Source organism: Sinocyclocheilus anshuiensis, unplaced genomic scaffold (assembly GCF_001515605.1).
Source record: "Sinocyclocheilus anshuiensis isolate Anshui unplaced genomic scaffold, SAMN03320099.WGS_v1.1 scaffold1053, whole genome shotgun sequence".
Taxonomy (NCBI): Eukaryota; Metazoa; Chordata; class Actinopteri; order Cypriniformes; family Cyprinidae; genus Sinocyclocheilus; species Sinocyclocheilus anshuiensis.
This window is the reverse complement of record NW_015555711.1, coordinates 1,995,872-2,000,519: the sequence shown is the minus strand read 5'-3', so window position 1 is coordinate 2,000,519 and position 4,648 is coordinate 1,995,872. Positions and strand designations below refer to the sequence as shown.

The window sequence follows — 4,648 nt, the reverse complement described above, 5'->3', positions numbered from 1 at the left end:
TAACCGATTTTAAGGTATGAAAGTAAGGGCAGTTGCACGATGCACATTCATTTCTATTCAGATATTACGTTAATATAATAGCTGGTTATATAGGATATTATACTATAATATCTATGTTAATATAATAGTGGCTCTATTTTAAAACCATCACAGTTGCTAGATGCCAAAAATGCTTTAAATATTTGTTGAGCAGGTTGTGGGTGATAAGGCATCTATCTAGCTTTGGCGTCTGCATTGGTTAAACTGTCAAACAGCCAGCAGTGGATGTGTGTCCTAGATTAGATGTAGGTAGGGCTGCACGATTAATCGCATGCGATATTGTAATTTTACAGAACTCCAAGTCTAGTGGCCACCAGAGAGCCACAACCTGCTCTGAAATAGGACCTAACATGATTAAGTAGGTGATGCAAATTAAGCTTGCAATGAATCGCTTGTCTGCATTGGTCCCATGCTGCAGATCTAAGAACTGAAACAGCGCTACAAAGTTTTTAACGTTTGCGAGCCCTGTGGAATGTCTGGTTTGCTGGAGAAATGCTCAGAAGTATATTCAAATGCAATAACTTGTTTGGATTTGATGTGGGATTCATAAATGCTTGTTTATTTGTTTTTGTTGATTTGTTTAGGGTGGGAGGAGAGAAAGTGTTGCTGTTGTCAGTGGCAGCATGGGGAGCAATGAACGCCTTCACGCCAATCTTAGCCCATTTCTGCTCCCAGCCCATCGTCTCCATGACCATCTCCCGCTTCCTCATGGGCCTGCTGCAGGGTGAGTGATCGCACCCTCACAAAACCAGCTGAACTTTACACAACTGTGCGGTTATGCTTTCCTACTGTATTGATTGTTTACTTTCTAAGATCTAATGATACTGAATTTGCAATAATAGTTAATAGCTTGGAGAAAGTTACAAAACAGTATTCAGCTGTTCTCAGTGTTTTTCGAAATGGGGCTGTAGTTTGCTGGAAACTGCAGAAAAGTGCGGTTTGGGGAATCTTGTTTCATAAATCATTGCTTCCAGATTGCTGGCAAATTGCTAAATGTTCCCTCCTGCAAACTGTGACCCTTTTTTATGAGAATAGGTCATTTGCTGTGGAACGCGATCGCGAACTGACCGAGGGGGGCCCCGCTCCCTACCTCGCACCGGGCCCCACGTCAGCTAAGGACGGCTCTGCTTATATCTGCAGACGATGTACGTCTGTTTGTGGTTGGAGACTCCTTCACCGGCTACAGGCTCTAATCCTCAATTGCGCTCGTGTGTGAAATGCTGTGCTGCAGTGAAATAGCTTGGCAATTTGATAGCCGAATTATAATAGGCCACCTAATAAAAATAATAAGAAGTATTATTATTATAATTTAATACATTAATAGGAGAATGAGCCTAATATCGTCTTGACTATCGACAAAGACATCTGCTATCGTCGATACACGATAGCCTACTATCATCTATCGGCACAACCCTATGCCACAGTTACGTTTTTTTTTGTTATAGAAGTATTAAAGTTTGTTAAAAGTAATTAATGGCGTCATCTTGTCCAGGCTTCTGTTACTAATCAGAATAAACTTTAAGCTTTATGTCAGAATTATGAGATGGGTACAAAACGTAATATTACAGTACGATAGTACTTACACGTTCTACAGTACAGGATAAAAAACAACGTGAATATTTGTAATGTGCGAGGATGGCCAAAATATAATTTATCAGCCAATTTTTTACTTCTAAAAATAATTATCAATTCATTTACATTTACATTTAGTCATTTAGCAGACGCTGTGTTTTTAGCCGTTTCTTGACGATGGCTAAGGACTCAGCTGCTCGGATTGAGTTGGGCAGGTCATTCCACCAGGAATGACAATTTGCAATTTATTTATTTTTAAGTAAATAAATGTGTTTACTTATGAATATTTAAGAAAATAAATAAATCAATATAAAAATATTCATTTTTAATTAATTATTTAATGGTTACTACAACAACATATTTTACTTAGTGTTTTTTTTTAACACGGTGGTATAAATTTATAACATTGACTGTTTGTGTGTTATTAGTCATAATATGAAAACCGTAATAATCCACTAATGGCTATGCACTAAAAGAGTGTTTGTTTTCTTTCTGTTATCCTGTGGCGCTCAGGTGTTCACTACCCATCTCTGGCCAGTCTGTGCTCTCAGAAGGTTGTGGAGAGTGAGAGGGGCTTCCTCATGAGCACCATAGGAAGTGGCTCATACCTGGGGTTAGTGTCAGATCTCTGACTGTGTCTGCTTTCTCTGTTACATTTAGAAATGTAACGGATGTCTTTCAGATTGAGTTTGTGTAACTGTGTGTATGTGTGTGTCTAGGACTCTGGTGATAGGAGGCCTAGGCTCTCTGATGCTGGACTTGTATGGCTGGGAGAGTGTGTTCTACGTCTCTGGGCTTCTGTCTGTGTTGTGGGCGTACTGCATGTGGAAGTATCTGCTCAAAGGAGAAGGTATGTCCAGAATATCCACCTTATTTTTCCCGTAAGAGCGGTCGCGGCCATTTGTAAAATGAATTTGTCTGGCTTCCGGTGTCATCCACTTCCAGCTATTTTTAGCTGTACAAAACAACTCATTTTGCTGCTTGATATTGCAAATTGGTGTGTCTTTCCATATTATTTTAATGTATTATCTTAATTATGAACACACTGGTTTAGTGCAAACAGTTTTACCGTTTAATGCACGTTGTTATTCTTTTGGTTATTTCCCTATGGTGGCTAATGAACTGGAAATCTTGCACATTCACCGAAAACGGCTTACTTCCGCATTGAAGAACAAGGTGGATAGAAGCACAAACATTCGTGAGCATTGGGAACCTCTTGGCACCTCATAATTTGATTTTGATTCTGAGAATCATGGTACAATTCCTAAATGATTCTCAATGTGTTTTTCATGTAGTAGATACATATTTTGGCAGTTTAATGTGTTTTGTGGCCATATACACTGACATTCAAAGGTTCGGGGTCAGGATGATTTTTTTCTTAATATTTTTGAAAGTAGTCTCTTATGTGCACCGGGGTTGCATTTATTTGATCAAAAATACAGTATTTATATATATATATTCAGTGGTGGCCAAAATTATTAGTACACTAGTATTTTCAGCAGCTAAAGAAATGTTTTAAAATGGATTTAAGTCAAAATTTTAAGTTAAATCTTTTGCTGTAGTGTGTCATTAGGAAATATCAGTTTACATTTCCAAACAATAATTTTGCCATTAATTGTAATAATCCAGTGAGATTTTTGTTTGCACAAGGAGTCTGACAACAGCCAGTGCTCCATACAGAGATCTGATCTCATCATCATCCAGTCTGTCTGGAATGACATGAAGAAACAGAACAAACTGAGACAGACTAAATCCAGAAGAACTGTGGCAATGTCTCCAAGATGCTTCAAGAAACCTACCTGCAAAGCTCCAGTACTGTTAAAAGTTGTAAGCATTTGACTTGTGTAAAAATGCTGTGAATATCAATCAACTATCAATTAACTAAATGAAATCAACATTTGGTGTGAGCATCCTTTGCGTTTAAAGCAGCTTTTGCCCTCGGTGCACTTGCACATAGTTTTTCAGGTAGCTTTGCAGGTAGGTCTCTTGAAGCATCTTGGAGGCATTGTCACAGTTCTTCTGGATTTAGTCTGTCTCAGTTTGTTGTGTTTTATGTTATGAAACAGAAAACGGCTCTTTTAAATTGTAATCAGATTTCACGATATTAGTGTTTTTACTGTATTTTTGATCAAATAAATGCAGCCCCGGGTGCACAAAACATTAAGAAAAAATCTTACTGACCCCAAACCTTTGAATGTCTGTGTCCATGGCCACAAAACACATTAAACTGCCAAAAATATGTATCTACTACATTGAGAATCATATATATAGCAGCCATTACTCCAAATAATTCTAATATGCTGATTTGATGCTCAAGAAACATTTGTAATTATTACCTATGTTCAAAACAGCTGTGCTGCTTTTGAGTTCTGATGATATATATATAAACATATTGACAAATATATATAAAACATTATAAATGTTATTACTGTCACTTTTAGTCAGTTGAATGTATCCTTGCTTAATAAAAGTATTAATTTCTTTAAATGAATCTTACTGACCCCAAACTTTTGATGGTATTGTCCTTTGTAAAAATTCCACATCGTAGACATTCTAAAATACGCAAAATATTTTTTGCCATGATTGCCTAATCAAAATCAAGTATTCTAGAGAGCTGTGTAATAAGCTAATGTCACAATTTAAGTTTCAATTACACTGTGTAAGCCATTTATTGTAGTTTGGCTAAAATGTGGGTAAATATTTCAGTGATAATTAACAAGTATTTGAGGTGCAGTATGTGTGTATTTATACACTCCATGCAGAACAGAGACTGTAGCTGTGCTGTTATTCCTTCCTTAACAGGTGTTCAACTGCTTGTTTAAAAACTGATCGTGCTTGTGTTTGTCAGGTCCCATCATCACACTGGAGTCTCTGGGCAGCGCTGGGACCCAGTCCAAACTGTCCAAGAGAAACTGGCTGCGTCTCTTCAGACAGCCAGCTGTGTGGTGAGATTAGCACCTGAATACTGTGTGTGTGTGTGTGTGTGTGTGTGTGTGTGTGTGTGTGTGTGTGTGTGTGTGTGTGTGTGTGTGTGTGT

The 4,648-nt window shown here is 37.8% G+C and overlaps 1 pseudogene; it reads left to right on the top strand.

The window, feature by feature from the left end:
- The window catches only part of LOC107672056 (solute carrier family 17 member 9-like), a 13,185-nt pseudogene that overhangs the window by 4,476 nt on the left and 4,061 nt on the right, over positions 1-4,648 (top strand).